The following is a 24,533-nucleotide window of genomic DNA, read 5'->3' as shown; positions in this document are numbered from 1 at the left end:
GATCCCAGATCGTCAGGCCTGGCGGCGAGTGGGTCATAATTGTTCCAATCGCCACACGTGAGTGTTTCCGTTTTGGAAGCATTCAATTTGAAATGGCTCCATATCATGAACTGATACACAGCTCTGTGACAACTGAACATTTGAGAGTTTCCAATGTCTTTGGGGCTTTCCAGTTTAAGGAGTATGTGTGTGTCATCAGCATAGTTATATCATGTGAGGTGATGACAATACTGATAAACTAAGAGGCAAATCGGAGTTCATGTGTATCCTATATGTGTCTACATTGGTATTATATATGGAGCAAAAGTTCAGTCTATTAAATCAAACATTTTTTGTACAGCAGACATTCTGAACTCACATATTTGAAGGTGCTATCATATGTGATCATGAAAAAATGGCAGCTCAGTGAATTTAATTATTTGCCCAGTCTTGAAAGCTGGCTCTGTATATACTATACCAAAGTAAGGTATAGTGTGCACAGAGTCCAGGGAGGCCTATGGGGTATAGCAGAGGCTAAATTAGGTAAATACTAATAGCTCTCTTTGTGGTAGTATAGGCGAGCAGTTAGGCTTAACCAGAGGGTGTGTTAAGCATTTATTGTATTCAATCAATCAAGGACTGATACACAAACTCAGAGACAGAATCCAGACCAATGAGGTAAGTATAAAAAAAAGGTATACTTATATTTTATTTTGGAACGAAGCAGGACTTGGCATAGGTGGGTAAAATATACTTTAAAATGCAAGACTGTTCAACGAAAATCTTACAGGTTTGTTTCACTTTTTAATGCAGTTGGTATCATACAGTAAGTACTTTCAGATTACTTACAAGGTCTCTACATACAAGTTAAGTACAACTTTTGATACTTTGCAATTAAGTTCACTTTCCTCCATACATTAAGAGTTCTACACTTTAAAAAAAATTGGGACCAAAATCTTATAACATGGGCTCCTATGGGGGGAGAAAATATGTTATCGATTTTGAAGGTAACTCATGATGGGTGAGATTTGGGGGTTAGGACCAAGGTTCCCCACGGTCTAGATGGGCACTCAAGTTGCACCATCCGTGGCACTCGGGTGGCCGGGTACAGGGTGCAGAACGGACGTCGGGACCCTGTGCTTTTCAATAAAGATCTTCCGTTTCGGAAAGATTCTGCAGGCTCGGCAGGGTGACTTCCTGAAGGTGACCACTGGCTGGAGAGGAAATTTGGGGTCTTAAGGAATGCCTGGACTCTGTTAGTTGGGCCACCCGAGCCATGGGGCTTATGGTGCAGGAGTATCTTCTGGCATCGGGTTTTCTTACCAGCTCGGGTTGCGGTCAGGAGGACCCTTCAGGTTGAAGGCGTTTTCTGGAGCCTTGGGGGAGGTCGGGGATCACCAGATCCCAGGTCAGGATTGAAGAGGAGACCTCCTTGAGGTGTTGGGCCACTCGAACGCAGGCCGTGGGTGTCTGGTGCAGAATCGCGGAGTTGAAAGAATCTTGATTCTGGAGGTGAGTCTTTCGTTGAGCAAATCCAGTGCTCACGGGAGACAGAGTCTGTGGGAAGGTCGCAGGGCAGGTCTTCTGAGCTCTGGGGGTTGCTGGCTGCTGGTCTCGCTGGGGTTCTTGCTGTAGGCAGGTTCTAAGCGTGACAAGCCAGTAGGACTGGGGCTAAGGCAGTTGGTGTCCTCTTCTACTTCCTGGGTTAGCACGGCTCTTCAGTGCTTCTTCTTTCTTCCTCGAATCTGAAGGAGGCAAGGTTCAGGGTCACCTCTAAATACTAGATTTAGGGGTGTTAAAAAGGGTGTGCAGGTCAGGACCAATATGTCCCTTCCTTGGAGTGGGTACATCCCCTATTATGTCACCCTCCAGTGGGAGGAAGCATGAGCCTACTTCTAATTGGCTGAGTCCACTCATCTTCAAGATGGAGGGGACTGAGATGTGTGCTTCACCTTACCTCCCCCACCTGAGGGGTGGGGTTGACATAGGTGGGCACACCAGTCTTCCTAGATTGGATTTCCCGCAGATTCTCCCGCCTAAGTGGGAGCCAGAACCGCCTGCTATGGACAGTCTGACCCTGATTACCAACCTAAGAGTTCAGGGAAACATAAAAATCGCTCTGTGTCCCTCATTCTCACAAACCCTCCTAATTTATGCACACAGACACGGCAGAGATGCCTCCTTCCCTAGTAGCAAACACTTTTGAGTGTTTTACCTACTCTGTTGAGGCAGCAACAAAGATGTGAGGTTAGTCCCTCCAACGACCCTGCAGACCAATGCTTTAAATGGGAACACAGAAGCAGGGCACAAATCGTTGGTCCACCCACTATGTTCACAGGGTGCACACCGTCCACCCTGCCAAGAACTTGGACCTCACAAAAATATGCTGAACTTGTCCCGGTGTAATTTTCAGACACTGGGACACGTTCAGCAGTGCCTGAGTTGTCTGCTTCCCATTCCAACAGCAACGTGTAGGCGGCGAGGGAGCTTTTTTTTACCTCCAGCTGGGCCGAGCTTAAGGGGCTGTCAGCCCTCCTTTTGTTAGAATATCCACACTGGAGGCGGCCTGGAACCTCAACTTATTGTAAATGCCATGGAGGGGAAACAAAGACACACAGCTTGTTATCTCTTCACAAGCAGCTTTTGCCTTTGTTCAGTCCCTGTGCCTAATAGATGCATGCACTATAAGAAGGTCAGGTGTTCGGCCTGTACCAGAATTTACACAAATAACAGTTTCAATAGCACTATTTTATTTCTTTTATAGCCCTGTGCAACCCAATGCAGGGTGTCAGAGCTCCTCATAACATACTCATTATACATTGACAATAAATCATGTACATGTATAAATCAATGTACAAGATGAGTTACGCGAGACAAAGTTACAAGCTGTAGGAGTCACATGTCCTTCATAGCTCACTGTGCTATATTACAAGGATTACAAAATATGTACTACAGGTAACAAAATGATCTGTGTTCAAAGCAGTAGCCCACTTTACTAGCTACATAAAATACAAATCCGTCACCTGTGTGCTGCAGATTGTGCTTTGCAGGAAATACATTAACTTTCTATACTACTTCGATTCAAATCTGTGACTTCACAAAACACAGATCTCTCCAGCAAGTGCATTAACCTCCAGAGTTATCCCATCATTATTATTATTCCCTGAGATTTACTGGGCACCTTTACAGCAGATGCCTCAATCCATAAAATCTTTTAAAATGCAGACTTAGCAAACAATTAGACAGAACAGATCTACTGTCATGTTTCTCCTGGTTGTCAATTTCTTTCTGACAGGGTGTAAAACAATTAATTTATTAGTTGAGGTCCAGATTTTGCGTCGCGATTGCAACTTTTTTGGCACAGTTTCAACGCCAAATCAAATTTGTTAAATCTCACAATGTGCTTAAATGTACCCACGTTACACGTGATGAACATGTATGAGGGCTTAATATCTGATGTCACTTCTTATGATGTCACATCTAGGGAGGTCACTTCCTGTTATGTCATGTGCAATGTCACGTGTCGTGACATCATGCGCTGTGATGGTTTGCGTCATGATTTCACTTGCATACTGCAGTGAAGTCCCAGCACTTCTTTTTTTTTAAGACTTGTGCCCTGCACAGAAGTGCAGGTACTTACTATTGAGAGTAAGTGTTTACTCCTGAGAAGTGCGGGTACACTCCCTTTAAGTGGATTGCAGCATTGCACAGATGTGCTAGTATTCTCCATTTCGAAAAGTGAAGGTATTAAGTCCCGTACAGTACCGGTCCATTTAAAGCACTGCTTCAGATGCACCTAAATGTCCGACTGAGCCACGAGACTTGTGGGCATGAATGTGTGTGGGACAATGTGAGCAAGTGCTATCCCGTGGGCACGTCCGAAGCATCCCATCCGGTGCCCCAACCTCGCGCACTTGGTTGGCAGATCGCCAGTGATGACTTACCCATGTATTGCCTACACGAGAATGTGTGGCTCTTGGTGTCCAGGCCTACTCTACAATGACTTACGTTTCACCTGTTGAGGATGGGCTGTGACCCTAGATGACCCCACAGAATTGTTCCATGCTCACCTAGGACCGGAATCTCCAGCTCGTGGGTTCTTCCTCCTCCCCCGTGTTCATTGGTCGGTTCCTCCACCGGGAGCTGGCCTCCCTCCCATCCATGGTACTCCCAAGGAGACATTTTATTTACTCTCTTCAAAGTCTGCTAGGCTTAGTATGGCCAAAGCTTCCCAGCGCTCCGCCATGGGCACTTTCATTTGAGTGGCTCACTCCTGCCTTCTCTCACACAACCTCATCTGGCAACTGACTGTCCTAGCATGAAATCGCACTCTTGCAGAAGGCACCAACAGATCACGATTTAAACCTCACCCTCATTTATATGACCACGCCCCTTTGACCCCCCCCCTCATTTATATGACCACGCCCCTTTGACCCCTCCCCCCCTACCCCCCCCAAACACACACAGCTTTGTTATCCAACCTAACCCCCTGGAAGCACCTATAGTTGGGACACTTGAACTGGTCAGGTCTTCTTAAAGCCCCATCCCCTCGCCAATCAGTTACTCTGTGGATGCGTTTTGCCCACGGACATGGCTGGCCATAGAGTTCTCTTGGTGCCATACACAAAACTGCCCACGTCTTGTCTGTGTGTACGCACAAAACACAAGTTATTGAACATATGCTAAGAAAAAAAATCGGGGGGGGCTGAAACTTTAAGCAATAGGCAGAGTGGAGCTGCAGGGGCTCTTGGAAGGGGTGAAACAACATCAAAGCCTCATTAACATGCATATGGTCTTTTAAAGACCTGTGAAGTGCTCGTGTGCGGCTGTGTGTGCCCGGGAGCCGTCTGAGCCCGGGCTGCCACACACGAGTGGGGGGGAAGCAGAAGCCCTTTAATTCCAATGGGTGTTGCGCGCCTAACACAGACATTTACATAGTCAAACTAGAAGTGCACGTTGATAGAAGACTATGTGAATTAGTCATTTCATCGTGATGAGATATCTGGACGTACGGGGGGGGGGGGGGGGGGGTGTATTTTATCCGGTTCCCAGTAGCGACCGAACCCACACAAGGACGAATGCCCCCCCCCAAAAAAAAAAAAAAACTCTGAGCTCCCACTTATAGACCCCACTCGCAATACGCCTCCTACCCTAAGGTCCCTCACTGTGGAACCGAGGTACCAAATAAATCCTAATCCTAAATCGTAATCTCTTCCTTCCGTGATACCCCAAGGACTCACCTTTAATGTCGGTGCAGATGAACCAGTCAAAGTGTTTTACAATGCATTCTGGAACTTGGCATCTTTGTCGATGTTTAAATTCAGAGCACAGGTACGGAATGCAAAGAAAACCATCGAAGACAAGATCGGCAACTTCCTTATGGTCTGGGAAACCGCAGGCCCGTCTCCAGGTGCTGCCCCTCAAGCCACTAATTTCCATCCAACCCCCTCCTCTTATGTCAATGTTTGCTCCCCCCACCCCCTTTAGCAGGTCTTATGTGATTCCTCCCACTGATCTTTCCTGCCCCCTACCCTTTATCGCACTGCGCATTCCCCCGCTACTCACAGCACACCAGCCCTTTTTTTCCTCCTCGATGTACCCCACTCCCCTGGTTCGTTATCTTACTTCACCATCCCTCCCTTATTTTCATTCACCTCAAAACAACTCCCTCCCCAATCGCGCCTCTCACCTTCCCCTGGCCACGCCTCACTCTCTGCTCCCCGGGACACCAACTCTAGTCCATCAGGTGCAATCCGCTCTCCGCCTTACAAATTCCAATATATGCCCCCTCCCAGCCTTTGGTACTGTATGTGTCTCTCTCCCCCCCCCCCCCCCCCCAACCCCCCAACCCCAACCCCCCAACCCCCCAACCAGGCACGTGCAGAACGCTCAAGAATCCCGGTTCCGCGCGCGAGTAGCTTATCCAGCCCAGAGGGCAGCTTTGCATCCTGGTACTTGCAGTCCCATTTACTCCAGAATGCAATGGTGCAAAAACACTAACGGGTCACATCCTCCTCGGCACCCATAGAATGGGTAAATCTGAGCACTCGCTAAGGATGTGTGCTGGCACTGCTGGCTCGTGCTCTCAGGTAGCCTTTGTGCACCTCTCTTACTCTAAGGTGCAGGGTGTGCTCTACTCTTACCCCCCCTCCCCTCCAGACTGACTTACTCTTCTCCCCATGGGTAAGGGTGCCCCTCCCTCGGGTAAGACTGCCCCCATGTACGAACTGTGCTCCCAAGTAGCCTCTGTTGCACCCAGTGCTCGAGATGGAAACAGAGAAGTGCTTGTTTCTGAGAAATGCTGGTACTCTCCAATTAAATGTATTGCACTTCTCTTGAGAAGTGCCGGTACTCTCCCTCTCAAAATAAATAAAAAGTGCCGGTACTCCGTACCGGACAGTATAGGCCTATTTAAAGCACTGCTTATACCTCTTTCTCTGGGGTGCAGGCTGGCTCCCACCTTTGCCCCAATTACAGATTAACCCCCACCCCTTTTCACCCTCAGGTACCGTCGTTACTGCCCTCTTACCCTCGGGTGGAGACTGCGCTTTGCTCGTACTCGCAGGTACAGACTGTGCTTCACTCGTGCTCGCAGGTACAGACTGTACTCCCCTCGTGCTCGCAGGTACAGACTGTGCTTCCCTCGTGCTCGCAGGTACAGACTGCGCTTCCCTCGTACTCGCAGGTACAGACTGTACTCCCCTCGTGCTCGCAGGTACAGACTGCGCTTCTCTCCTCCTGGGTCTGCTGCTTCTCTCTCTGCTCTGCTCAATCTGCCTGCACACTTCTGGAAGCTGCACCTGCCCCTCTCCTCACCCCTCCCACCGGGGCAGGCTCTTTGTTTTGGGCTAACCCGGCCTCGAGCCCTGCTGGCAGGTTGTTTGTACTGGGGGTTGAGGATGTCCAGCCCTGGGTCGGCACATCTCCACTCCACTGCCCCTCGTTAGCAGACTATTGCGCCTGTTTGTCCCTCTTTTGCAGGGTCCATATTTCTAGTAGACACTGCCCTCGTTCTCCGACTGTGTCCCTCTTTAAGTTTGTCTTTAGTTTGGCCTCGTCCTCCTCTCTTGCAAGTGCTTAGCCTCATAGAAGCGCCGTCCCTCAGCTGACTGTGCCCTTTATTAGTGGCTGTCTCTCTTTTTGAGGCACTGCCCGTCTCCCCAGAGCAGTCACATTGATGCTGTCCGTGGAGGAATAGCCAGAGCTGCTGAAATCATGCAGCAAGGGACCCCCAAATTATGCGGCATGGAAGACTAAATTATGTGGTAAGAACATGCAAAATACGAGGCGCAAGGCTGCACATTTCGTGCTATTATGACTTCCTTATGTTGTTTATTTTACACGTTAACACTGTCTAGGCAGACACCCGTTAGTACCAGTTTTAACACCCAAATACAGCGATGAGCAACAGAAGACGGACCAGTCATCTTTTGCAAAAGGACTTCCACCTCGAAGCTACCCACGTAGCCCCGTTTTTTTTATAGACCCAATTTGTGTTTTGTTAAAAAATCTGCAGTTTATGCACCAGATGATGGATTATGTGGTAAATATGGCTAATCCATAATAATGCGGAAACCACCGCAGCACAAACAAATCACAACATTCCAATTCGAGTAGCTCGAGTGTAAGGTTATCAATTGGCATTATTGGACTGATTTATTTTAATGGGGTGACAGGGGCTACAAGTCGCAGAGGGCAAATTAAATCCTGGGCCGATTAAGTCACTCATGTGTGGACCTGTGACACTTGGAGGTTCGGTCTCTGACAGGCTTGTCCCTCGGGGCAGGTTTTTTCTCATGGCTGAAAGCAGTGTGGCGTTGGTTATGTGCTGAAATGCAATGCAGTGGCGAGCCAGCCTCTCAGAAAGGATTCGGAGACTGACTGACCTCAAATGTCCCCCTGCCAAGTTTCTGTGCTTTATGGTGCGGGGTGCACTGAAAAGTTGACTAACGAGTAAATGATCAACCTGTGAAGCCCATTAGGGGGCATCGGCTGCACCTGGAATAGGGTCCCGCGAGAGCACGAGGGATGAGGGGGTGGGACTCGTGGAGGTTATCGAAATCTCACTGAAATGCTCTAATGAATACTTCATGGCGTGAGAGGACCACAGAGATGACAGCGTCAAGGAGAAGAGGGAGCATTGACGGAAGGAGCAGTGAAGACTGCTTCTATCACCCACAATGCCTTGCGCACCTCTACACCTACCTATCTGGCTAATAAACTCAAAATCTCAGGCGGCTCTAGAACTTCACGCAATGCGGACAACTTACTGCTCGAACCTCCTACCTTCAAAAGGGAAATATGTATGGCTCAATCCTTCTCTGGTGATGCTGCGGCTAGAATTCGGAACTCACGTTCTCCACCCCTCCCCACCACCGCCTCTTTCCTGATTTTCAAAACAGATCTTAAAACTCTTCTCCTCCAAAGGCACTTCTTGGAATAATTCAACCCATTTCTTGACCCTTACGGTCATCTGACACAACTTTGTAAATATGTATCTTGTTCCTGTAACGCTGGCACCTTTTGTTTTTTACTATATATATATGCAACTTGTTAGCGTTGTAACTGTATATATGTAACTTGTTAGTGGGTTTTGTCTATCTTGTAGACCTTTTGTAAATTACTTAGTTCTCCTGTTAAGCATTCTGACACCTTTGGGTAAAGTTCACGCTATCTATAACTGCATTAAATAAATAAAGCAGCGCATGGTGAGGTGGGGGAAAGAGTGCAAGACACACTCCAGTCTCCCCCTCAAGCCCCGCGCAGAGGTTCCTCACCCATTCCTGCAGCCAGTGTAGAGATCTCAGCAGGGGCTCAACAGATACCCTGCCGGGATGTAGCAAGGATGCCATGGGCCCTAGTGCAAACCTAGGAAAATGACCCATATGACTACTGTTGGGGTAGTGAAGCAGCAATTTTTTCAAGGTTCAGTGCCCCCCTCTGGGCTGTGGTGCCACTGCACCTGCTGTACCAATGCTAGCTACGCCCTTGGGGCCTCAGCTCCTGAGCACAGGGCTGCACACCATTAAGGCGCCCGAGTCACCCCAATGCCTTTGAATTTCTGCAGGACATGGGAGTCTCAGCGGCTCCTCAACACGTTCTGGGGTGGTTGGGTGGCTAACATTGTGTAACGACGCTGGATCTCAGGGCGTGCAATGTCAGTTGCAAATATCTCACCCCGGCCAATTCTTACCTTTCCGTTCTGGGGCGTCCATTTCTGCACTTCCAGCTGCAGCAAACAAGTACCAGAAGGTAGTGAGTTGAAAGGCAAAGCTGGGTGAGCTCCTCACACGTGGACGGAGTCAGCTTGAGGTCTCTGGACCGGGCAGGTACTCACCCAGGGGCGTAGCTTCCATTGGTGCAGCAGGTGCAGTGGCACTGGGCATGCTTCCCTGGAGTGGATGAGCTACTCGCAACCCACGTGGGACAATTTACAGGTTATTCTCGGTCACTTCTGGTCCTTTCACATTCAGTCTCTCCCAATTGAGCCTGTCGTAATCCACTTGCCCCCTCCACACACACACAGAGTCCCCCCACCTTTAATTATCCTTGTTTACGGTACATTCTCTCCTGCCAGCCCTCATCACCAGATCAGAGATAGATCAGAGCTTCTCGGCTGGACACGGGGCTACAGGGGAGCCAAGCGTAAGCCCCCACCCCGAAAGACCCCAGACCTTGCGTGCCCAGATTACTTGCTTTAGTGGAGATGCCTCAACGACCCTGGCACTAGAAAGTACAAATTGGGTTCTTGGTTAAACTAAGAATCAGTTCTCCAACTTTCATATAGGGGCATATGTAGGTAATTTCTATTTTGTGATTCCCAAATAGCGATTTTTAAGGAATCGGTATTTGAGAATAGCAAAATGGAATGCAGGTAAAAATTCGCAATTTTTTTGCGAATCTTCAACATACCTTAATTGCAATTAGCAAATTGCAAATCGCAATTAAGGAATGAGTGTCCAATTCATTCCTATGGGCTAAGAGGCCCATAGGAATGAATGGGGATACATTCTCAAATTGCGATTTTCTATGAGAAAATCGCAATTTGAGAATCGCAATTCCAAGGGTGCCAGGGTGTCCAAAGGATACCTGTTGCACCCCTGGAATGTGCCTGTAAGTCCATGTGGCACACATACATGCCCTAAGGGCATGTCTGTGCACCACATGGCACTTTGAATTTTTTTAAAAAATGCATTTTTGACGGAATTCGCAAAATACCATCTACTTGAAGTAGGTGGTATTTTGCGATTCCTTATGGAAAAATCGCAATTTTTAAAGCACCCCTACATAGCATTTAAGGAATCGCAAAATTGCGATTCCTTAAATGCTATAAGCAAAATAGGGATTCGCAATTTTTGCGATTCCTTATTTTGCTAAGTGGCACCTACATATCAAAACGCCGTTTGCGATTCGCAAACGCTGAAATTTCGCTGAATTTTGACGTTTGCGAATCGCAAACGACTACCTACATATGCCCCATACTTCAGTAAACAAACTCAGGGCTGCGAATCTGAGTCCTTCGGACTGAGATAAAATGAGGAACAATGTGGTACTAGAACTCGAACACTCGCCATGCACTGCGTGTACCACCACATATTGCATCACTCCATGTCCAATGACTGCATTGATAACATCCCTACTGGCATCAGAAAGGACACCTTTGATAAAAACACTGCACATGGCAAGGGCGCAAGTTCTACTTAATCTAGGGCAGGAGTTATAGTTACTTGAGATCACTAGTAGTGGTAAATTTCTGTGGCTTTGTTAGTTTAAAATGTTTTGTTTTAACTGATATTTCATCCTAACTATAATATCCCTTTAATCTTTGTTTTTTCAGTGTGTGTGTGTATATATGTATGTATGTATGTGTGTGTGTGTGTGTGTGTGTGTGTGTGTGTGTGTGTATGTATGTATATATATATATATGTGTGTGTGTATGTATATATATATATATGTGTGTGTGTGTGTATATATATATATGGTCAACACGAGAACCACTGGTCTCTGAAGAACAAGATAATGCATTGGCTTAATGTGAATAGACCAATTCCCAATGGCCGGAGAAGCAGAGTTCTGATGGTACGTAGAATTCCCTGGGTGGGTCCCACAAGGAAAACCAGTCCCGGGGACTGTGTAGTGGTGACCTTTGAGGACCCACACAAGGCACACCACATTTGCTCTTGGCCCACCAGCGATGGTTCTCTTGTCATACCTAGGCCATTGTCCTTCTTTTATCCACCACGCCCCAGACATACCCAGGATGATGACTGGCCACTGGTACATCACCACACATGGAGGAGCCACCCCAACAACCACAAAGATTTCCCTTTACACTGGAATGGCCTCCCAACCTCTAATAGGTTTGGCGGTCTTGAGGAGATAGATTGACTTCCAAGGCAACTTGCCTCTCAAGCAGCGAAAAAAGCACCTTCACCCCAGGCCCTAGGGTTCAAAGAATCTTCCCCCTTGTTGATTGAACCTTCAGTTGTTAGCCCTCCAGGTCCAGAAGGAATACTACATACTTTGCTTATAGATGGGGGAATGAACACTTCATGCACTTTAGATTCTCAAGACGTAGTCGAACGGCTGGACTAACCTCGTATGATTCCCTTGTCACCCATTCAGAATGTCCCAATAGATAGGAAGCTGACCGGTGTAGCAATGGCTCCTAACCATCAGCAGATTGAGCTACCGCAAAGGTTAAATAGAGCGGCTGCAGGGGTGGCAGACCCTGTGCCTAATTCGGCTATACCTGTCAATTCTCCAAGGCGGATTACCCCAGGTGAACCTCTGCTAAAGATTCTAAGCTGGAATGTGGCAGGGCTTGCCCGTAACTTTGAAATCCCTGAATGGAACGCTTTTTTGGACCCTTATAACATCTGCCTTTTGCAGGAAACCTGGTGCCTAGAACCCAGGCACAGAGTAGGCTTCACAACCTACTTTGTCCCAGCTTCCCAACAACATGGATGCAAAGGTCGCCCGTCTGGCGGCCTTCTTATATGGGTCAGCATTGCACTAGGTTTAAGTGTAAGTCAAAGGACCACTCAATCTCCTGACCTCCAGAGGATAACTATACACTGCCAAGGGGGAAGGAAATTAGAAGTCTTTAATCTTTATCTGAGGGGGGCCAGGGGTGGGGCATCATCGCTATCCTCAACAGGATTAAGCAGTGATTTAGCTGCCTGCAGTATCGATTCTTATGTTCTTCTTGCAGGCGATTTCAACTGCTGCTTTGAGCCATTGGCTAGGGAGGACATTCTGGACACTTTGGAAGAGGATACAAGGAGAGGTATCCCCATCCTGACCCTAGATCCGATTCCCAAATGGACGCAGAGTGCGATAGACATCAATGCACTCTGCATGGAACACGACCTGAGACCAACAAATGGACGATCCAAATCGGATTCTATGGGTGCGCATACTTATAACAGGACGGGTCACACCTCCAGAATTGACTACATCATGTTGAATTATAATCTTTGGTCATTCCATCAAGACATGGAGGTCATAGCGTCTTGTGATAGTGACCATAATCTTCTTTCCTTAACCCTCACTCCGCCTTGGCAGGTTGGGAACCTAGCCAAGTTTGCCCACAAGTGGAAAACCTCCCATGAACTTGTACCTTCAAACTGTGGCAGGTGCCTAAAGTGGGCAAAAGCAGCAGCGGATGAAGAAAGGATGGCGCAAGCAGGGACCATCATGTCAGTGGTGGGGCCGCGACTCGATGCCTTAAGTGTCACCAGCCAAGTTGTTTTACCGATATTCACAGAAACTATTGTGGCATTAAGTGAACTGTTTACTATTCCCCAATCCAGTGCGAGGGTTGTAGTGAAAGGTGCTTCTAAGGCAAGAGACAAGTGGTATTCCTCCAAATGTCGGGCTGCTAAGGGGGAACTCATCTCCGCAGTGAAGAACAAGGACCCAGCCAATATCAGAATTGCGAGGAAACTTTACAAAAAAACTGTGGCCGAGGCTAAGGAGGCTCATGAATACAGTTTTTGGTGGAAGTTAGTGGAGGCAAGTACTAGGAAAGATTCCAAGGGGTTTTGGGATCTGCTGAGAGCCAGGGACAAGCCTCTTGATCTACAGCTAACCTGTAATATCCCTGGTGATGTCTGGTTTGCCCACTTCTCCAAGCTGTATTCTGCCCCACTGGGGGCACCTCAACCAAGTTTGGGTCTTCTGGCCAGTCCCCCAGCTGATATTTCAATTAATGACTGCCTCTTCACCAGCGAGGAAGTTGAAAGGGCAATCAGGCGTATTGTAACCAACAAGGCTGCAGGCCCTGATGGGATTCCGGGTGACTTGCTGAAGAAATACCCATTAGTGTGGAGCAGATTAATTGCTTCACTCTTAAATGAGGCCTTACTGGGAGGTTCTCTCCCTGACTCATGGAGGGGCGCTGAGGTCGTCCCTATTTTTAAGAAAGGTTGCCGGGACGACCCAGCCAACTATCGCCCTATCAGTCTGCTTGACTCAACTCAAAAGGCTGCGGGCAAAGTGGTACTAGGTAGAATCTTGCAGTGGGCTGAAGAAAACCAGATCCTGTCAGATTTCCAAGCAGGTTTTAGAACAGGGACAGGCACCATCGAGGAAAGTGGTTGTGCTGGGTGGGGGCAGTTTGTATTTAGTCTTTATAGACTTGCGAACTGCCTTCGACCTGGTCCCACGAGCCCAATTGTGGAAAGTCCTTGACGGGTTGGGTCTACCCCCTTACTTGTTGGCTTTGCTTATAAAGTTCCATGAAAGCAACTTTGCTCAGATTAGATGGGGTGTCCAGGGGGAAAAAACATCTCGTATCCCTGTAGATAGGGGCGTCCCCCAGGGGTGTGTGCTTGCACTTTTCTGTTTTCTCTTTACGTTAACGGAGTGGTGGAGCATCTTCTTCAACATCCATCAGATGCACCTTCCCTGGCTGGTAGGAAAGTTCCGACGCTCCTATTTGCGGATGACACCCTCCTAATCTCAAAATCACCAGTAGGCATCCAAAAGTTGCTTTCTAGCTTTAAGGCCTTTTGTGATACCAAGGGCCTGTCTATAAATATAAGCAAAACCAAATTCCTTGTCCTTAACCCCCCCAGGAAATCTGTTGTCCCTCCTGCTTTAGACTCTGTTCCACTCGAAAGAGTCAAAGAATTTGACTACCTGGGCATCCGACTCTGCGACACTATGAGTTGGAAGGCACACCACCAAAAGGTGTTTCTGACCCATAAGAGGGTTGCAGGTGCCCTGCTTAAAGAACAACGTGCCTCATCTATAAAACCTATTGGGGCACTATTAGACATTTACAGGGCAAGGGTGGTGAGTGCAGCATTGTATGGCGCGGAACTGTGGGGCTACAGAGAGTTGATACCTTAACTCACCTCGAAAATAACTTCCACAAAGATCTCATGAGGTTACCCCACAGTACCCCTACAATCCCCCTCTTGCTAGATGCAGGCACGCGCCCAATATGCGAGCAAGCAAGGCTACGTCCCCTTTTATTATGGGCCAGGATATGGAACATCCCAGAACTGTGTAGCTATGCAGATGCCCTAAGTGAACTCTTATCCCTATCGGGCTGGCATAAGGTAACCTGGCTCAGGGAGGTTAAGCGGCTTCTCTATGAGTTGGGGTTAGGAGACGCTTGGGTTAACAGAATAGCACCTTCTAAACAAATGCTAAAGAAGGCTTATTGGTTATGGGTGGACAACGAGAGAATGTGCAATCCTAAGCATTGTAAATCTGTTGCTCAGTTTCTGTTAGTTAAGGAGCTCCCCTATAGAGAACCTTATCTGGACCTAATTCATAACGCGGGCGGCAGATCATTGTACTTCAAATTTAGGGTGGGAGTACTTCCCTTAGGGTTGTTAACTTCCACCTGGAAACCACCATTTCAAACTATACCATATTGCCCCTTCTGTGACTCAAGGGTTGAGTCCGTTGCTCACCTGTTGTTTGAGTGCTATGCTTATGCGGTGCCCAGGTCGAGATGGTTGAGGCCTTTATGTAGGAGCTTGGGCACTAGATCACATTTGGAAGCCTTACGCATATTGCGTACAGATGCCCGACCCTTCTTTGCCTGCTGTATGGCAAAATTCCTGGGCTGGGCTTGGCGAATAAGAACTGCAAAGAAACTGTTGACCCAGTAATGTGCTTTCTGCCTGTACCGGCTTTTATAATTTGGCCAAGAATACACTTTTTTAATGCCACTATTGATTCTGTAGGATTTTTACATTGTGTATTGTCAAATTGTTTTTATTACTGATGTAATGTATTGCTTTTATGATATGTTTTTATATCGAAATAAAGCTTTCAATCAATATATATATATGTGTATATATATGTGTATATATATATATATATATATGTGTGTGTATATATATAAATATATGTATGTATGTATATATATATATATATATATATATATATATATATATATATATGATACAGATGATTTAAAGCTACTCTGAGCCCTGGGTGAGTCCGGGCTTGAAAGCGCTGTGGTTGCTGTGATATGGTTGATCGGAGAAACGGACGTAATTGTGGGTATTATCTTTGAGTATAAGATGCAGCAACAACGAGTCCAGGCGTGCAGTGCCTGACATATTTGGGACTTGATGCAGACCAACAGGTTGATGCAGGCGGTCCCCCTTAGTACTAGATTGACATTCCTGGGGCATTATGGGAGCAGTAGTCCCGGTCCGCTGGTTGACTAAGTATGAGTATCAAAGACTCGGGAACATTGAGGCATTATTTGCGCATTGGGAATGTGGTAACTATTTCTGCACTTTATCACTTCTATGTTATAATTCTTGCAGCGAGGGTTCCAAAAATTATCATCACCGTTTAAAAAAAAATGTTTCCAATATGAGTACCAAATAACAAAAGAAGATGCCAGTACTGATAATATTTATTAAATACTAGAACTAATCACCCACAGCAAGAAAATTAATTCAAGAAAGGGTACTGCTGTTTAGTCGCAATTTTATTTTATAGAAATTCAACAATTGTTATAAAATTTATCTTTACATCAAAGAAGAACATTAGAGAAATCAGGAAAAAATGGACACATCAAACTCCATTCAAATAAACACTACAAAAGTTGTACTGTACTATTGTATAATTGATGCAGATCCAGTTTGTATTTCCTTTTTATTGTAGCAGTAGTATGTGGTATGCTTGATCCAGGTTTGAATGCGGTGAATGTTTTTTGAATGTGAAATGATTGAGGTTTTGAATGTTTGAAGTGTTCATTTGAATTAATTTTCTTGCTGTGGGTGATTAGTTCTAGTATTTAATAAATATTATCAGTACTGGCATCTTCTTTTGTTATTTGATATATAGGCTCAGCCTTGCTGATTAGAGCCAACCCCTCTTTGTTCCCACTCCAATATGAGTACAGCATACTAGCTCAGTCTCTTTTCATATTGAACCTGCCGAGATTTTATAGCGACCCCGATGGAGCTTCCAATAGTTATGTAATGTCATTGGAACGCAGCATTCTCCCTGAAATTGCAGTTTTGAGCAGCGCGATTGCTAGACCTTTTCAATCCATGTAACCAGTGCAAATGTTTTTAACATAATGACCTTTGCTGATTATGGTTCATTACCAGGTTCATGAAAACATGAAAGGCATTTACTGTTCAGTGTCTGCGTTGGTACACAATTTATAACATGTACTATATTGGTTTGGTATCTGCACTATATGTGCTTTTTTAAAAACATTTCTTAATGCACTAGGCATTTTATAGTTACCAACAGTTACAGCCATCTGGTACACAGTATCCATGTATTGCGCAGTATCTATTCACTGTTTTTAAGATTACTTAATGCGATATATATAGATTTGATGTCATGAACTGTTTTCTATGTCTATGATTTTAAAATGTATAACGGCTGATTTCAAAATGGCGTACACTAGGCTGAGGAAGACTGCTGTGTCAGCTGAAACGCGTCTCTTTTGCTGGGTCTGAGGAGGCTTATCTAATAAAAGGCCTTAACCCAAATAGCCCTCGTGCACGTGCTCTTTTCCAAAATGGAGAATGGAGCAGGGGTTTCTTTTGTTTAATATATATATATATATATTACCTACTGCCGGTCGCTAGTAGGTAGTTATAATTCAGACCTAGTTTCCCTAGAAAGAACACTTTTTGTTTTGCTTATAACTTTGGGGTCGTTTGATGAATCTTCATGAAATGTCCAAAAATGAATTCTTTGTTGATATCAGCGCCTATGTTGAAAGTTTGGGGGTGATTCGTCAAGGGGGGCTGAGAAAAAAAGTGGGGAGCCCAAAACGTGCTTTCTCAATGTTAATTTCCATAGGAAACTTTAGACAAGGCTATAGGTTGAACGGGAGAACGGAATTACTCCAGATTTGGCAGGGAGAAGGGTCTTGGTCTGGAAAGCATGCTTTTGTTTATTTGGTGTAAATCCATTCAGTAGTTTTGGAGAAATATCTAAATTTACAGATATCGATATTTGGGAATTCTGCCATCTGATTGGCTGAGGCGTTACGAGCACAAGCTTGCTGCTTATTGGTTGCGAGCGCTGCGAGCGGTTGCAACTAGGAAGTATTGGCCACCATTTTGTCATTCCGTTGAAGCGAGTAAGGGTAAAAATGGGCAAAAAAAGTAGGAAAGGAGGGTAGGAGCACTGTAAGCTCTGTGGGGGAGTCCGAAGCAAAGTACTCACTCTTACCGGTCTGAAAGTGCAGTGTTGCTCAGAGTGACATGGTGCTTAGATGATATGGTGCTACACTCGGATATGAAACTGAGAGCCTAAACCGTGAGCTCATTGGTGTAAAGTGTTGTGCTCTGCTCTTTGTAGCATACGTGTGCAAGTAGTGTATGTACGCGTTTATACCATACAGGGAGTGGGAAGCGAACTACTTACCGCTATCGCCGCTATAGTCTGTTTATACTATACCGGAAGCGGGAAGCGAAGTACTCATGCCTACTGGTGTGAAGCCTCGGGGATCAAACCGAGTGTGCTCTGGTCTTTATAGTATACGTGTGCAAGTATTGTTAGTAGGCGTTTATACGTTACAGGGAGTGGGAAACAAACTACTGACCCCTACTGTGCGTTTATACTATACCAGAAGTGAAGTACTCACACCTACCGGTGTGAAGACTCGGGTATCAAACCGAGCTGATTGCTGTAAAGTGATAGGCTCTGGGTGCTGTAGGATACTAGCCGCTAACTATAACTGTGTAAGTGGTGTTAGTATGCATTTATAGTATATAGGGTGTGGGTAGCAAACTACTTTGTCCTACTGGTCCTGAAGACTCGGGGATTAATCTATTAGCCTAATTCGGGAGCTCATTGTTGTAAAGTGATGTGTTTTGAGTGCTGTAGTATACCTGTGGAAGTAGTGTTAGTTTGCGTTTATATAATACATGGAAGTGGGAAGCAAACTACTCACCCCTTCCGATTTTAAGACTGCTGGATGAAACCATGAGCTCATATTGCTGTAAAGTTATGTGCTCTGTGTAGTATTCCAATGTAATACATAGTAGAATGTTAGTATGTAATTCAACTAGAATGTAAGTATGTAATGTTAGAATGTAGGGCTGTCATGAGGGGAACCTTGAGGAGTTTGTACTCAGTGCTGGAGAAGACGGTTGCCTTGCTGTCTGCTCCTGTTGGTGGATGTTTAAGGTGTCTTGTTTTCCTGCAATAAATCTACTTATTGGATCTACTGCAACCTGCCTCTTCACTCCATACATTTGGCGACGAGCGGGAGAAGGTAAAAAGAAGGCAGCACTCACCAATACTTCAAAGTTGCTTGTGTTGTGCTGAAGACCCGTTTTCTTTGTGTAGCTGTTTCTACTCATCCCAGGGTCATCGGCTCCTCGAACTATGCCATCCGACCTCTAGTAGGATTCATATTTTTAGAGTTTGAGCTTCCTCTGCCTCTTCACTACACTCTGGTCGCTGTACTACACATGTGTAAGTAGTGTTAGTATGCGTTTATACTAACCAATGCATCATGGTCCTAGGGAGCGCAACCTCCCAGGTGCAGCTCATACAATGTCCTGGGGAGTGCATCCGCGGGATATTTATGTTTGCTATTAGAAGGCGGGTGCATGGCTTCCACCCTGTGATAGCAAATGCTTGTTTGACTTTTTGAAGCGAGAGGAGGAAAACCTCTTTTCACTTTAATAGAGCAGATCCAGTTGGTAAAAATGGAGTGGGAAAAAACGGGGTCTCACTCGTTGATTTAAATTAGGCTCCTGGTGGGTAATATTCCGGGGCTAATCCTATTATTATATTGAAGGGTCTCTGTAGGACTCGAGATCTTAATGTCACATGTAAATTAGGTGCTGAAGGGCACAGAGACCTTTTGTAGCCTAGGGGATCGCCACCTTCTACTAATTGTTCGGGGGGCTTCGAGGCCAACTGAAGTCCGGGGATCGCCACCCTCCGGGGCTTTACTTAAATATGCAGGGTGGGCCTCGGCAGCCCCTGAAGTCGCGGTGGTCCTAAGCAGTGCCTTATTGTTTCTGTAATCACACGGGCATTTTTCATGGTGTCATAAAGGGATACACGCATTGAAAGAACCCTTGCAGTTGTAGAATTATGCAGGCTTCATTTATGTAATAGTCTATTGGTTTATATTTGGTAGGTGCACCGAAAAATTATAAATGTTTTGTCTCATAACCTCCTATAAACAGACAATTTTCACAGTAAAAGTATAGCCAAGTGTTGTCAGAAAAAGAAGACGTATACACTCAGTTATTTATTGGTAAAAAAATAACCTTTATTAAAACACAAATAAATGGAAACGTACGTTTATTAGAACAAACAACAGTATAAAATAAAATACGCGGGTTGGACTCCTGTGGAAGCAGCGTTCAAAACCTGCAAGACAAAAATGAAACATAAGTATGTGTGCCATGTGGAAGAGGTAAAGAAAGGTAGTCCGAATGAAAGGACGATATTGAGAATGGGAGGGAGAGGGAGTGGGTGGAAGGGACAAGGGGAGGAAGAGTCAAAAGAACAGAGGGAGGAGGGGACCCAGCGTCGGCCTCCTGTACCCAGCCCTCAGTGTTTGCCCTCCTGTCACCCGTTTGTCCAGAACGCTGGGGTCCATGAGACAGAGTGTGGTCCAGCAAGTCCTTAAATTGAAACATATGAATGAGGCCAGAGATTACATTATTAGCTATGGGAAAATCGCTTGCCTGCACCTGTGCACCCATGGTGCTGCATCCCAGACCCTTCCCCCGCACTGTGCTCAATTGTAGGTCCTGCGCACCGAGGCTTCACTGCTCACCTGCCACCATCTGTGTGTCCAACGATGTGTTGGTGCAAGCTCGTAGTCCGGGTATTGTTTGTATGGTAGGAGAGCAGGTCTCCAGTCGGGGACGGTGTCTTGATACCACAATGGAAGGTGTCAGAATGCCCAGGGCATCATTGTGGGGTGAGCTCCCGCTCCGCCCATTTTGGGTCCATCAATTCAGTGTCTGAAAAGGGAGAAATCATTTAATGGTAGAAACGTCTGGAGGGAAATGAAGGTTTATTTCAAGCGTAATAGAAAACAGCAGTTGATTGCATCCTTCGTTTTTGAAGTACGATCTACCAACTGTTAGTGGTAATCGTGGTTCAAAGAGGAGTTGGAGTGCACGAGAATACACAAGGTTAAATAATAATATGTTATACGAAGGTTCACATAGAAAGGAACAGTGCGCATGGTAGAATTATAATGTGTGCCTGTAATGCAGTGGCGGAAGGCTGTGTGCATGTACACTTAGTAATGAGCTCACTATAGTGCCCTAAAAGGCAACACCACGTGTCTGTAGGGCAGCGCTGCCCACTGGCTCAGGCCTACAGTACGGTGCAGCAGGTCCTTAAAATGAGACCGAGATGTGACTGAGTGAGGTCAGAGATCACATCATTATGCACGGCAACATCGCTTGTTCGTACCTGCGGACCAAGGCTGATGCACCCCACCTCTCTCGCAGCACTGCACTCAACACATGTCTGTAGGGCAGCGCTGTCCGCTGGCTCAGGCCTACAGTACGGTCCAGCAGGTCCTTAAAATGAGACAGAGATGTGACTGAATGAGGTCAGAGATCACATCATTATGCACGGGAACATCGCTTATTCGCACGTGCGCACTCAGGCTGATGCACCCCACCCCTCCAGCAGCACCGTGCTCAACACATGTCTGTATGGCAGTGCTGGCTCAGGCCTACAGTACGGTCCAGGGGGTCTTTAAAATGAGACAGAGATCACATCATTACGCAGGGCAAAATCGCTTGTTAGGACCTGCACTCCCAGGCGGATGCACACCACCCCTCCTGCAGCACTGCACTTAATTGCAGCCCCTGTGCACCTAGGCCCCACTGCTCACCTGCTGTCATTGTTGTGTGTGAAAACACTACGGGCAGCAGTGTTCGCAATTCGGTTGTAGAGTTGATTGCAGGACGGTGTACACCTCATGGATTCCTTTGGAAACACGACGTCCAGTAGGGTTCACAATTCATGTCCACTTTTGATTGCTAGGATGGTGTACACCTCATGGATCCCTTTTTTTATTGCGCATTGTGATATGCAAGGTGGATGTGGCCATATCACCTGAGGCAGTGTGGAAGAACTGGGACATGTGGCGTTGTCGTTTTCCTATTTATACATATGCAAAGTAGGCTGGGATTGCGTACGCCGGGCTTGCTTACGCCAGGCTAGCATAGGGGTGTGAATAATTGTTCTGAGGATCTGGGTGTTGTTCAGATCCTGCCTGGCCAGGAAGTGTACTTATGTGTGTTTCTTTTGTAGTTTTGACGTCGTAGAATGCGCTATTTACATTAATGTAGCATGTGTCGGGAGGGCGCCAACTATCGCTAATGAGCTGCTGTTCGAAAAGATTGAATGGAGAACATCACATGTCGTTGTCAAGGTTGTGGATATGCACACACGCATGTTAATGGTGTGCGATATTATTGAAAGTGTTGCTATAGCGAAGCGCACACATGTGAATGTGTTCGTATGGAGGGAGGATCAGCAGTGAGGCTACGTCATACACAGTGATAACGTTCATTACAGTCAAGCAATGCATATCAAACGTGAATCTGAAAGTCTCATATATGACACACTACTATACTGGTCAAGCCTGTCAACAGAGCGTACAGCAAAATAAATCTAGACATTGCTGTTTACTGTTTGTCACGTGATCTAGGATTTGCACTCTGCCCATGGCTTCTGATACTTCTTAGAGCCACCAATTCCCAGGCTGAAAGGCAGTCCAAGAATGCACACACACACCAGGGGCATTGTGTAGTAACACAGATTTGTTTTTTGATGTAACGTTTGAGATGCATGGCCATCACACGTGGAAGGCTAATGTACAGACCTTCTATTTATTGATCAAGATGATCGTTGCATGTTGTGTGTAGTGTGTAGTATAAGATATGTGTACACAGCAAAAACTTTTCAAATGAGCTCTCTAAGCTAAAGAGGTATTTACAACAAGGGGTGGTGAGGGACAGAGTCTCTGAATTAAGCAGAAAGCTCTCACCCAGTCAAGAGATCAGGGCTAGATCCAACACCGTTTTTTAGCTCACTGCACCATCCCAGTTTCAGAACCTGGCTGTATGCAAATTAGTCTGTTCCTGTCCCAGTGCATGATGGGAACAGGGCAAACCAAACTACAAAAGCCAATTCTTACACTGGGAAGGAAACAAGCTCCTGGGGACCGGTTTCTGGCATTACAGCCGTCTTCGGCCCGGTTTGCTTGAATCCTGATGGTGCAATGAGCAAGGGTCTCACATCTGAGAATACCCTTCCACGCTTAGGGTGGACAAAAATATTTACAACAAGGGGTGGTGAGGGACAGAGTCTCTGAATTAAGCAGAAAGCTCTCACCCAGTCAAGAGATCAGGGCTAGATCCAACACCGTTTTTTAGCTCACTGCACCATCCCAGTTTCAGAACCTGGCTGTATGCAAATTAGTCTGTTCCTGTCCCAGTGCATGATGGGAACAGGGCAAACCAAACTACAAAAGCCAATTCTTACACTGGGAAGGAAACAAGCTCCCGGGGACCGGTTTCTGGCATTACATGATGCACTGGGCCAGGGACAGACTGATTTGCATATAGCCAGGTTCTGAACTGGGATGGTGCAGTGAGATAAATAACGGTGATGGATCAAGCCCTGATCTTTGGACTGGGTAAGAGTGGTCTGCTTAATTCAGACACTCTGTTCATCACCACCCCCTTTTCTGAATCGTTTTTGGCCACTATAGGTGTGGCAGGGTATACTCAGACATGAGTCCCTTTCTCACTGCACCATCAGGATTTAAGCAAGCCGGGCCGACGACGGCTGAAATGCCAGAAACCGGTCCCTGGTAGCTTGTCTCCTTTCTGGTGAAGAATTGGCTTGGTAGTTTAGTCTGCCCTGTTCCCATGATGCACTGGGCCAGGGACAGACTGATTTGCATATAGCCAGGTTCTGAACTGGGATGGTGCAGTGAGATAAATAACGGTGATGGAACAAGCCCTGATCTTTGGACTGGGTAAGAGTTGTCTGCTTAATTCAGACACTCTGTTCATCACCACCCCCTTTTCTGAATCGTTTTTGGCCACTATAGGTGTGGCAGGGTATACTCAGACATGAGTCCCTTTCTCACTGCACCATCAGGATTTAAGCAAGCCGGGCCGACGACGGCTGAAATGCCAGAAACCGGTCCCTGGTAGCTTGTCTCCTTTCTGGTGAAGAATTGGCTTGGTAGTTTAGTCTGCCCTGTTCCCATGATGCACTGGGCCAGGGACAGACTGATTTGCATATAGCCAGGTCCTGAACTGGGATGGTGCAGTGAGATAAATAACGGTGATGGATCAAGCCCTGATCTTTGGACTGGGTAAGAGTGGTCTGCTTAATTCAGACACTCTGTTCATCACCACCCCCTTTGCTGAATCGTTTTTGGCCACTATAGGTGTGGCAGGGTATACTCAGACATGAGTCCCTTTCTCACTGCACCATCAGGATTTAAGCAAGCCGGGCCGACGACGGCTGAAATGCCAGAAACCGGTCCCTGGTAGCTTGTCTCCTTTCTGGTGAAGAATTGGCTTGGTAGTTTAGTCTGCCCTGTTCCCATGATGCACTGGGCCAGGGACAGACTGATTTGCATATAGCCAGGTTCTGAACTGGGATGGTGCAGTGAGATAAATAACGGTGATGGATCAAGCCCTGATCTTTGGACTGGGTAAGAGTTGTCTGCTTAATTCAGACACTCTGTTCATCACCACCCCCTTTTCTGAATCGTTTTTGGCCACTATAGGTGTGGCAGGGTATACTCAGACATGAGTCCCTTTCTCACTGCACCATCAGGATTTAAGCAAGCCGGGCCGACGACGGCTGAAATGCCAGAAACCGGTCCCTGGTAGCTTGTCTCCTTTCTGGTGAAGAATTGGCTTGGTAGTTTAGTCTGCCCTGTTCCCATGATGCACTGGGCCAGGGACAGACTGATTTGCATATAGCCAGGTTCTGAACTGGGATGGTGCAGTGAGATAAATAACGGTGATGGATCAAGCCCTGATCTTTGGACTGGGTAAGAGTGGTCTGCTTAATTCAGACAC

At 46.5% G+C, this 24,533-nt stretch overlaps 1 protein-coding gene and 1 long non-coding RNA gene across 3 annotated transcripts in view; both read right to left on the bottom strand.

Moving 5' to 3' along the window:
• The window catches only part of LOC147663710 (bestrophin-2a-like), an 84,713-nt gene extending 77,915 nt beyond the window's left edge, over positions 1 to 6,798 (bottom strand). Inside the window, exons 1-2 of one of the 2 annotated variants that reach the window (XM_086950249.1) lie at positions 6,588 to 6,798; positions 6,509 to 6,526 (exon numbers count right to left, since the gene is read on the bottom strand). The gene's annotated coding sequence lies outside the window, so the exon portion shown is untranslated. Of the gene's footprint in view, positions 1 to 5,219; positions 5,407 to 6,508; positions 6,527 to 6,587 lie in introns of those variants that run through there. The other variant, XM_086950248.1, reaches the window with a different exon arrangement.
• A 12,906-nt stretch (positions 6,799 to 19,704) lies between these two features.
• Positions 19,705 to 24,533, bottom strand: part of LOC147663709 (uncharacterized) — a 76,550-nt gene continuing 71,721 nt past the window's right edge. Inside the window, exons 5-6 of the long non-coding RNA XR_015305251.1 lie at positions 20,234 to 20,423; positions 19,705 to 19,821 (exon numbers count right to left, since the gene is read on the bottom strand). This is a non-coding gene — a long non-coding RNA (uncharacterized LOC147663709). The remainder of the gene's footprint in view (positions 19,822 to 20,233; positions 20,424 to 24,533) is intronic.

The sequence above is a fragment of the Lissotriton vulgaris genome, unplaced genomic scaffold, assembly GCF_964263255.1.
Source record: "Lissotriton vulgaris unplaced genomic scaffold, aLisVul1.2 SCAFFOLD_638, whole genome shotgun sequence".
NCBI classification, from domain to species: domain Eukaryota; kingdom Metazoa; phylum Chordata; class Amphibia; order Caudata; family Salamandridae; genus Lissotriton; species Lissotriton vulgaris.
This window is presented reverse-complemented; position numbering and strand designations above follow the sequence as displayed.